General features: G+C 33.4%; 1 pseudogene; it reads left to right on the forward strand.

Annotated features, from left to right (window-relative positions):
- LOC122360890 overlaps positions 1 to 12668 on the forward strand; it is a 108932-nt pseudogene that overhangs the window by 75997 nt on the left and 20267 nt on the right.

Genomic DNA, 12668 nt, shown 5'->3' on the forward strand with positions numbered 1-12668 from the left:
TCAAGGAGCAGAAAGTTGCGTTTTAGTCTAGACGGCGTGAGGTTGCAAAGTGCAATTTGATGAAGTGTCAGAAAAAATAAATACTTTTCAAACGCTCAAGTCATTTCTCAGTGCTCAGAATGATGCAGAAAAAGTATCTATACTGAGTTTTACTTCTGTCATTTATGGAAGACCTTTTTTCCGTGATGGAATAAAAAAATTAAATAAATGTTTTGCTTATCTAATAGTTTATTTTTGTTTGTATCTCACATTTCAGACTTTTTGACTCACAGTGATGTCAAAATTGTGAAATATACACTCAGATTTTCAAGATATGCCCATAGAATTCTGACCCCCCCTCATAAATAGTTTTAATTGCAATTTCCTATTTTTAAATTCTGGGTTTACTTGCTACTTTTTTCTGACACACAAAGTAAAATCGCTGCTTCTCATTGTTAAATTTTTACTTTTTTTGAAAACGTCTCAGAATTGCGAGATATAAATTTAGAATTGCGAATTAGAATTAGAATTCAAATTTAGAATTTGACTCTTTCCTAGGAATTCTGTGCTAACACCTCGCTTGAGTTACGTTTGTTCTGGAGTGTGGTGTCCTAAAATTCATAATTCTGTGTTAATATCTCGCAATTCAGTTTTTCTTCCGCCACAAAACCAAAAAACTGAAAGGTAATCGCTTACATTTCATTTTAAAATTCTGACTTTTTTAATGCAAAGTTTATCGCTCAATTCAGATTTTTTTTCTTTCCAGATTTACAAATTTGATTATATCTAAAAAAAAAAAAAAAAAAATCTTTTGTTGCCACAAGATAAAAATGACATTTAAACTTTTTTTCTCACAGTTCTTTTTTTGCAATTGTGAAAGTATCACAGTTCTTTATTTAAAACATGCAACTTCTGTGATATATTTTAGCAAATTTTTGAATTGTAGGATATTATAATACTGTATAACAGTATACTGATACTGTATAATAGTATGTGCTGTAGTTATGTGGTTGAAAAAGTTGCTGTATTTTGAAGTCAAAATCACATCTATTCTATGGAATAGCGTGTGGTGTAATGCACGTATGCGAAACTAAAATGATGCATTTCGACTTCATTTGTATGCAGTCGTCACCCCAAAAATGTTGCTTTGTTTACGTGGCCGGAGGCATTAAATGTGACCCAAAACAAAATCAAAATTCACATCTTCTCTCAGAGCCGCATTTCATTTTGAATATCTCTGTCTGGTAAATCATAAATCATGTTTTTGCCCAGGTCCGGAGCAGGCAGAGCTTACGAGAGTTTTCCTGCCTGAGCCACTTTGTGTCACCTCACAGCGTCAGACTGAGAGAAAACGCTCAGACACACAGACAGCGATGTTAAAGCTCAGAGCCCGGACCTTTGATGCGCCTCGCGTAACTGACAACTGCTGCTGCGTTCAGGTGTATCTCTCGCTCTGACAGCTTAGAGAAGCTAGTTGTTTTTCAGGATACTTATACAGACAGTATAGTGAGCAAAGAGCAGGAAACAGACGTCAAGAGCATGCGGACTGCCACTCTGTCACAACAGAGACCAAGTATGAAGAGCGACTGTAACAATAATTATTCACACAAGACAGACTTTATATGTTAGCAGCAGCAGAGGTGTTGCAATTCTATGAAATTGCATTCCATTTATTTTTATTGTTCGCTAAACCTAATTTTTCAGTCATTGCAATAAGGAAATATAAATATTAGACGAAAGACTTGCAGAATTTTAGTGAGGAATTTTAGTAAAACTGAAATAAAACTAAGCTTAAAAAGAAAATGTTTGACAGATGGACTGTTTTAGCAAGACGAGATTTAGCATTTTTCTGTTTTCGATTAAATTTGGTCCCCACGCAGCTTTCAAATTGAGCGTGGTAACTAAACTGAACTAAAACTGAAACGAAAATAAATGAAAACTAAATTTAAAAAGCAAATAAAACTAACGAACATAAGAAATAATTAAAAACTAGCGCTGTCAAATAATTAATTGTGATTCATCGGATCCAAAATAAAAGTATTCATTAATATGCATGTATATGTTAGGAAATATATGCTATGTTTATATATATCAAATATATTTATATATAATAGAAATTATATGACTATAAACATATATATGCCAATATTTGTAAAATATATATCGTGCATGTATTTATATATACATAATAAATATACGCAGTAGTACACACATATTGAAATTGAATGTTAATATATATATATATATAATTGTTATATAAGATTATATAAATAATACAAACACTGGATATGCATTAATCAGATCTGCTTTGCCCAATAACATTGCTGATTTAATGTGGTAAAAAAATTCCCATTTAGACAGGAGCTACTGCACGACTGGTTTCTAAGACAGTTCTGGTTATTTTATTTGCTTATCAGGTCAAAAAAGTTGTACCTTTAAAGGAATATCCTATTAGAAGTGATTAACAATGCGTAGACAGCGTTATAATAGTATTTCCAGAAACTCTAATGAGCTACTTCAGTAAAACCTTGAAGGAAATGCGATCCTCACTTCACGCTGCTAGTTATAACAGTTAATCCTAATTGAAAAATAATGACAACTTAGAGAGGGCGAGGAATGATGCATTTGTGCTTCCTCATGGTTAAATGTATGAGCTGTTTTTTTTAATGGCGCCGTTGGAACATTACCAAGCCTTATTCCTCTAATCCTTTCAGTTCACAACAATAACAAATTCAGTTTTAATTTTTAATGAGTCGTTTCCTTGCGTGATGTCGCGCTCTTAACAAGTTGTAGCAGGCTAGGCATTAAATGGTTGAGCGGTGCCCGCCTTGAAATCTGTTTGAAATTTACCCGATCTCCAGGAGAGCCCTGCACACCCAAACCGGATTTGTTCCTCTGGTAGGATTTACCGCTTCTGTTATTGGTATTACGAATGAATCAGCCGTACATATCTGTTGCTTTATTATATTGTGGCAGATTTGCAATCCTCATGAAACATGGAGCACATGGCGACTAGCATCCCAGAGCGCCGGAGCCCAGAGGATTTGATCAGAGATCAGATTACCCAGTGTCCTCTGCTGGACTGCTGCATCCCTGTTTATCTTTATCCCAGGGAATTCGACCGAGCCGGAGCGGTGCTTAAAATACAGGAGCAGATTAAAGCTAACCCCTGATCTTAAATTGAGGAGCTGTAACAGTGATAAAAGAAGAGTATTACCCAGTGACTGACTACTGTAACAGGATGTGAGGCCTTATCTGCCTCCCGTCTGGATGGGACATAATGCAGCCATGGAGCAGGGAAAATACGATTGGAAAAAGAAGCACTGTTGTGATACAGATGCTGCTGAGCTTTGCTTTGCAAGGATTCTGATGTAATCCATTGGGCAATAAAACTCAAACCAATAAAGCTGAAACTAGAGAGCTATAAAAAAATGCATCCTTATATTTTCCATTTTTTTGATGATATCATGTACTTTGAGATGACATGAAGTGATTTTTTTTTATTGCTTTAATAAGGTTTTAATAAGGTTCTTTTCACTTTTTTTATGCATATATTTTAACTAAATCATTTTCAGGGGTTCTGTAGGTTTTAAAAGGTCTTAAGGCGGCTTGTTTTTGTTGGAAATATTCTTGTATCTTAACATTCACAAATTAAGGCCCCAACATTTAGAGCAATTGAAAATACATATATTGCCAACAAAACTTTGTCGTTCAAAACCAGCCCAATACGTTTTTTTACTAAGCAGATATTTGTTATTGTGTTAATAGTAAACTCCATTTTGATTAATTTCCCATAACCAGATTTTCATAACTAACCAATTATTCATAACTAATTTTAAATTGGAGTCTTAACATATTTGCAGTGGAAAACAACACAAATATAGTGAAATAGAAAGTAAGTATTTTTTCAGTGTGATAAGAAGGAAAAAAATATACATATATATATATATTTTTTTCTTTATGTATTTCTGTGTCTATTTATTCTATTTCTAAAACCTTATGCTAGAAACAAAACTATCATGTTACTGAAAAAAAGACATTTACCTTTTATTCTTTTGCAGTTTATTTACTTGGTCTTCAAAAAGTCTTAAATCTTAATGCAAAAATAAATGTCATGCGGAGACTAAATCTTGAGTTGATTTAACACGTTGAAGTGGAAAATTTGAAATGACTCACAAAATGACTCTAGTTTTCTGAGATGCGGTGTGCATTTTCAGTGCTGATTATTTAATGCAGTGAATGTAATGCTTAACATGTTATTGAAGGATGGAGCAGTTAAAAAGCATATTGGAAGAACTGTGTGTGCTATAGTGTTTCCCAAAGATCTCGTGCAGGCCCAAGCACAGCAGTAATGGCTGGTTTCTTTTGAAGGGTCAGAGAGGAAGAGCAGAAAATGCTGTGATAAAGATAGACAGTATTTCTCTAAAACATCCGTTAGGAAGATCTTTCTGGCCCGGTGTCTGAGCTGATGTGTGATCAGTTGACCTGCAGTAGTTAAGTCTGATAACGAATCTCGTTTGGCTGATTGGTCTCTTTGCTTCCGGTGATCAAAACACACGTTATGCTGAGCGCCCTGCTGATCTCTCGGTGTCTGTGATGTTTCAGATGTCCCTGCCCCTCCGGCCGGAGTCAGTGAGACCCTGTCTGCTGCCCTGCAAGAGAGACTGTATAGTCACATCTCTTTCAGTGAATGGACAGAGTGCCCCACTTCCTGTGAAGCAGGTACACCACATCTGTCCATCCGTGATATCAACGTAGCTATTGTTTTAACCTTATATGTATCTTGTATCTGTTGTTCCACCCATCCATCCATCCATCCATCCATCCATCCATCCATCCACCCATCCATCCATCCACCCATCCATCCATCCATCCACCCATCCACCCATCCATCCATCCATCCACCCATCCACCCATCCATCCATCCATCCATCCATCCACCCATCCATCCATCCATCCATCCATCCATCCATCCATCCACCACCCATCCATCCATCCATCCACCCATCCATCCATCCATCCATCCATCCATCCATCCATCCATCCACCATCCATCCATCCATCCATCCATCCATCCATCCATCCATCCACCCATCCATCCATCCATTCATCCACCATCCATCCATTCATCCATCCACCCATCCATCCATCCATCCATCCATTCATCATATTTTGTCGCTTTGTCTATCTTACCCATTGTTCCTTTATATTTATCTATATATCATCTGTTATCTACAATGTAAAAAAAGTTGAGCAAACTTTTAAGGCAACCAAGCAGATTTTTTGAGTTTTCTCAACTTCTTGTTTTATGTTTGTATAACAAGGTGAGAAAACTCCTACAAAAATAAGTTGAGACAACTCAGAAATCAGCTGAAGCTGGTTGCCATAAAATCTGGAGTTTTAAGGGTTTTTTTGGGTTTTTTTTTTTTACAGTGTATCTATCTATCGTTTGATAGTTATAAATACAATTTGTTTGTTTTTGTTGTTTGTTCTCTACATTGTTATCTATCTACTATATCTAATTCATTTCTTCATTTCTGTATGTCTCCATTTACCATGTATTCATCCATTGTCTATCTATTCTATCATTCATTCATTCATTCATTCATTCTATCTATCTATCTATCTATCTATCTATCTATCTATCTATCTATCTATGTATGTAGTTATCTGTTTTAGCTGTGTATAATTTCTTAATTTGTTACATGTACTGTTATATTTATCTACCCATTATTCCTTATATTTTATCCATTTATTATCCATTCTATTTTTTAATCTGTCATTTGGTCATTCTTTCTATCATCTTGTTCTGTACATCTACACCATCTGTCTGTCCATCATACTCCTTTATGTCTAATGAATCTGTCTTGTATATATCACGACATTAAGTTAGTGTTTAAAGCGGCAGGTGTAAATGGGGCAAAGAATAAAACAGTATCGCTTATCGAGTGATCATCCAGATGCCAGCTAATGGAGGTCAGGAGTGTCCAGAAGTCCTTTATGAAGAGAGAAAGACTAATGCGACTCCATCTGTCTGTCCGGTTACAGGTACATCTTCACGCATGAGCACAGACTCTGCTATCAGCTATTCTTTGCTGGATTATCATTTATTGACGTTACAGCATAGATTTTGCCAAAACTTACCTTTCTGAGTAAATAAAGATGTGCTCACTTACAGAAATGGTTCACCCCAGAATGAAGATTCTGTCATCATTTGCTCCAGCTTGCTCAAGCTTGCTTTTTACTTCTCTGTAGCGAAATGGTTAATCCTGATGAAAAGAAAGGATGTTAGGTAAAAAAAGAAAAAAGAGTTATCAGATTGTGGGCAGCCTAATTCAAATGAGTTCATTTTCCAAGACTGATAGTTTTTCAAGTTAAGGCAGCTAATTAGGATTTCCAGCGCACTAACTGATCAACCTCTACCAATAATTAGAATGGCATAACTTTGAAATTGCAGGTGGAAGCGCACCAAGTGGCGTAAATGTCAGCTGGTCCTTGGAGCATCCATAGGAGACTAAAAGAGACTCAGGAGAACTGTGGAGCTGGAGTCCAAACCAAATTGTGTTACACACTGCAATCGCTAAACGCCGCAGTATTCCCAGTCTTATTCACCAACCTTACCTGCACTCCAGGGATTACAGCCAGGCAAAATTCTCACGCAGAATATGTGTATATTTGCATAATGATGCTAAAGCAACTCGAAGACCCAGGCGTGCACAATTTATTCTGCAGCGATACTGCATGAGATTTCACAGCTAAAAAGTATTTCAAAACAGTATTTTAGACACTGTGTCCGAAATCCATACATTTGGTATAACACTCCGATCTAGGTAGAAAAACAGCGCACTTCCATAGTGTACATAAAGTGCACTCATTTTGTTTACTTTACTAAATATACTAAAAACCTTCGTTTTGATGAACTTAAGATCATTTAAGCACTCCGTTGTGCTGTTTTGAGACACCGTGAATATGAACTCCTGTGCACTCTTTACATACTGACTGTACTATCTTTTGTGAAAGTGTATTTTGAAGCACCACTTGTAAGAATACTTTGACCCATCATTCATACACTTTCGTACAACTTACTGAGTGTACTGAGTTATATGAAAGATGGGTTCAATGTAATGCTAAATGGTGATCTTTGCACTCTTCACAAGATAGTTGATTAAATAGTTAATTAAAATTAAATACATTTTTAAATACAGTGGTAGTATGTTAAAGCGCACCTTGCTTCATATTCATGTGGTGTCTCAAAACAGCTTGCAGATGGGCTTCTTAAATGATCTTAAGTTTATCAAACCAACACCGAGTGGTGCAAAATAGAAGCACTTTTGGCACATTGTGGATGTGCGCTTGTTTCTCAACTCCACTCGAATCTGTGGATTGCTTTCTCTCCTTCAGCGTTCTGCTTTATTCCTGCTCGCTTTCAAAAACCCTATTACTGTTTTCGAGTTTTCAAGCTGAGATTGGCAAAGATTTTCATGACTGTTCTAGATGCTCTTTTCTTTATTTGTCAGTTCTTTTCACATCCCTGTCATTGGTGAAGCGGCGGAAGACTTTATTATGCATTATCCTCCTTACAGATGATATTGGTCTGGCGGGGCTTCCGTCACGTTAGACTTCACATTTGCCCCTTCAGTGCGTGTCAGGCAGAAGCAATCCTTCAATCTCTTGATCTGATTGCTCTTGACAGTGCGCGGAAGAACGTCACGGTGTCTTGCCAATCATCACACTATTGAACTCTCTGCCAGTGGCCTGAAGTTTGACCTAATGGTTCTGTTTACTTCGTCTCACGTCACCACCGACGTGACTCATTTGCCTTAATAGATTACACAGCCTCATCTGAATGACAGCAGCTTGACAGGCCTGTCTTTACAGATGTAGTAGAAGCTTTCTGAAACAATCATTTTGAAGACATTAGAGAGATATTAAGAGCAGTTTAACAATTAAGATTGAACTGGTTATGGTGACCCAGGTTAATAGCAATCTAATTGTTTTTGTTTTGTATAGAGCCAGTCCTTATATAGTATTTAATCAATACATTATTTACATACAATTAATCATTTAAATAAAAAAAAATACTTTTCTTTAAAACTAATCATATCTCAGTGTATACAGCATTAAATCTTAGTAATAATAGTATAAAAAAAAATTATCAGCTCTCTGAATTTATCTTTTTTTACTTTTTGATCAATGGTACAATGTACTTTCCTTTTAAACATAAATTTAAATGAATAAACTTAGTTAATATTAATGTTATTGCATAAGGTATTAAATAACATATAAAAGTTTTGAATCAGCCTTTCAAAACCATTTTAATTCATATATATATATATATGAATTAAAATGGTTTGAAAAACTGATATAAAATTATAAATTCTCTGTAGAATTATAAAAAACTAAAATGTTATATATAATATATAATAAGCTAATTTATATATATATATATATATATATATATATATATATATATATACTATATTAATATATATATATATATATATATATATATATATATATATATATATATATATATATATATATATATATATATATATATATTAGCTTTATTATATATAGCATGTATTTTATAAATTCTACAGTGAACTCAAGTATCTGGCTATATATTGTCTTAATCTTGTGGATAATTACACAGACATTCCTCAAAGTATTTCTATAATATGTTTTCAGCGTAGTAATAATAGTAAGACAGATGGTGAAAAAATCATTTAGTTATATAGCTAGAGAAATGTAATGCATAATTTAAACTGGTTTCCACAGTCAGTGAACAGCATGGCGCTCTCTCTCTCTCTGTCTACTTTCTCTTTCTCTAAGCATCCCATTTCTGTAAATAAGCATCAAGCCTGTTCCTGCGCCGGTGCTGTGTGTAATCAACAGAGTCTGAGGGCTGTGTTTTGTGTGTGTGATCTGCAGCTATCTCGTGTAGGCGGCTGGATTTGGTGCAGTGGCTGATGTGGTTCGGTGTCTGAAGTTTGCCAGCAGCATGCCGGTGATGAAGCCAGCCCTGCCAGCTACCGTGTCGAGACGACTGCCAGCTCACCAGCTGGTCAAGTTCTCTCCCTGCACCTCCGGACTGCGTAGGGGTCCCGTACGAGAGGAGAGCTCTCGTGGGTAATTAGGACATATGCATCATTAACACTGTGCTTCCAACTCAGAGGTTGCTGCTTCCATCCCAAAATGGAAATTATTTCCACTAAATGATGAATGACTTATTAGCATTATTGGAAGCAAATGGGTTCATTCCGTTATACATGCTTTGATATATACATTATCATTATCATAGGCCATAAAATATTTAAATGTATTTATTGGCCGAAATACATGTTTTATTTTTATTTTGTACAATATTGAAAATAACTTGATATTCATACAGTTGTTTAAAATGTCAGATTAGTAAAAGAATAAAATAAATATCTTAAGACAACTGAAACTAAAGTAACATTAAAATAATTTAATTTAATAATTTAATTAAAAGAAATTATTTAATTTAAGTGTTGAACATTTCTCATTTTAATGTAGTTCAACTGACTAAAATAGATAAGCGGAAAAATAAATGAACACAAAATATATAGACATATATAAATTAAATATCAAACTTAAAATATAAAGTGTATACAAAATATGTGTGCAAATAAAATATCTAAAAAAATTGGTTTAGAATAATGAAAAATTATTGAAATAATTTGATCAAAAAATACAGTATAACCAGTATTAGCGTGAAATGTGTTACAATTTAAATATTTTAACATTTAATGAATTCAGAAGTGCAAGCGCTTATTTTTTGTTTTTTATTTTAAGTAGTATTGAGAACAGCATTTATTTGAAATTAAAATAATTTGTAACATTTTAAATATCCTTGCTGTCACTTTCAATCAATTGAAAGTGTCCTTGCTAAATAAAAGTATTAATTTTAAGACTGTTAAGACCCGAACTTTGAAGTATATATTATAATTTTTCATATTCCAGTAACATTTATTTATATACATCTATATAACAACATATATATATATATATATATATATATATATATATATATATATATATATATATATATATATATATATATATATATTGCCAACTAAAACCTCTGAACATATCATAAGGTGATGCTTAGCCTGTTATTTACTCATGTGTGTTCAAAAATCATGAGTATATAATTAGTATTTTGCGAGTATTAGTCTAGCCAGTCGTGCAGCTACGGGGGCATTGTGGATCTAGATGGCAGACAGTTTAGAGGTGACCTCAGCATTAGCAGAACTCATTCAGTGACCAGCGTAGTGGTGCCGTAATCAACACTTACTTCCTCTGATTACAGGGAAAAAGCAAGAAGGACAAGTGCAAGAACAGCCAGATGTACCCGTAGGCGGGGCCAGTACTGCCCATGTGACAAATGCCACAAACGCCCAGCCCGGTGGGAACTGGTCTGACTGCATCCTGCCCGAGGGCGCGTGGAGAAGCGCTCCGCGGGCCACCGGCGGAAGGTGTTGGGAGGCGTGAGAGACGTGAAAAGTGCGGGCGGAGCCGCTATCAGGCCGTAATTGTGCTACGACCAGGACAACAGACTCCGTGGAGCGGCTGTAACGGCCGTGATGCGATCTTCGGCCTTAGACAGGCTGAGTAACCTTCCTGAACTGCCACTGAACTAGTTCATGAAACTAAGCCAAATAAGCCGTGGGTTAAATTCCCTTCTGTGGAGATTGTGGTTTAGATCGTTGGCCTTGCAGGCGTACTAAGCAAAGATTATTTTTAAATAAGTGGATTTTTAAAAGATTAAAAGATTAAAAATATTTTTTTTAAATCTTGAAAATATACATTGTAAATATTGCTTATTAAAATGTAACAATAACATTTCAGCGTACAAAAAAAATACTTCATGTTTAATTTTCATTAAAAAAATGACAAATATATATATATATATATATATATATATATATATATATATATATATATATATATATATATATATATATATATTTTTTTTTTTTTTTTTAATAAAATAATTTTTCCAATTCCTAATACAGCATTTATGATTATGTTATTCAACCATGTTTTTGATAATATAAGTACTGCAAGCACCAGTTGTAATGCTTACAGCACTTAAATAGTGGGCTTTTAAATAATATAATCATGAAGCTCTATATTAAAAGGTTTGTGTGTTTATGTATTTAATCCTTATGATTGTGTTGTATGTATTATTATTATTATCAAGTATGTAAAACTGGAGCTTAATAATATTTTTATTGTTTTATTTTTATTTCATTCATTTACTAGTATTAATATACTAGTAATATAGTAAATAATATACAAATTAATACTAGTCTTAATATAGTATTTATTTATTTTTAGTTTATTTAAGCTGATAATATAAGTAACAGAAGCATTAAATGTAAAATTATTATTTTATTTAAATTTATTAAAATTTTTAACTTTTTATTTTACTTAGCAGCTTAAAATCATTGTTGTTTCATTTTTAAATAGAAATTTATATGTTCTTTACATCTTTATGTAAGCTGCTTTTTGAATTTTATGAAATCAAACTGTAATTCTAAAAAATTATGGTTGCAAAAAAAGTATGAAAAAATCAGCGTTAGTGTCAAGTTTGCTGAGTGCAGCGATCGAAGTCAAATTGCAGCTTTAGTCTGGCTATAAGCGTGACATTTAAGGACAGGTAGATCACGTCTTCAGTTGATCATGTGTTGTTTCATCCTATTAATTTGCCTCTCTCGTAACCTTTGCTCTTCTCTCCTCTGTCTTTGCTTCAGTCTCTCTCTGTTCGTAGATCTTTTTGGTGCATTGCTCACTTAATCTTGTTATTTGGATGACGAGCAGACTGAATGAGTGCCAGGCGCTGCTGCTGACTTTGTCTCTGCCTGAGTGTCTGTTGCACCCTGCTGATCTGCAGGTATAAATCTCGACCCTCATTACAGACCTGTAGCTGTACCGGACCAGTCTAATCAAAGCTGACATTAACGCTGACAGATACTCTTGATTTTACAGCGCTTTCGGCCACTTTGTAGTGCCGACAAGCCCGAGTGACTTCTTATTCAGGTAATACATGTCAAAAAGTGCTTTGAATGTACAAATGATTTCATGAAATCGAGGTAGAAATTGGTGTTGTATTATAAATATTGTTTATATATGTATTTTTATACTTATAAAGTACTTATAATGTTCTTAGATTTACAATGGGTATTAAAAGTTTCTTTATATATTCATTCTTTATATTTATATAGTAGATATCTTTATATATGTAGTGTTTGTAATTTTAATATGAAGATTTGATTTAAATATATATATATATATATATATATATATATATATATATATATATATATACTCTCACTCATGCATACATACACACAATTTATAGATTTTTATTTATACTTTTATTTCATATTTTATTTTTATTTTTATTATAAAGATTTGATTTAAATATATATATATATATATATATATATATATAAACACACACACATATATATATATATATATATATATATATATATATATATATATATATATAGTAATATACAATATATGTGTATACATATATGTATACATATACAAAAACACATATGCACATATATACATATACATATATATATATATATATATATATATATATATATATATATATATATATATATATATATATATATATATATATA

The sequence above is a fragment of the Puntigrus tetrazona genome, chromosome 16, assembly GCF_018831695.1.
Source record: "Puntigrus tetrazona isolate hp1 chromosome 16, ASM1883169v1, whole genome shotgun sequence".
In the NCBI taxonomy this organism is placed as follows: Eukaryota; Metazoa; Chordata; class Actinopteri; order Cypriniformes; family Cyprinidae; genus Puntigrus; species Puntigrus tetrazona.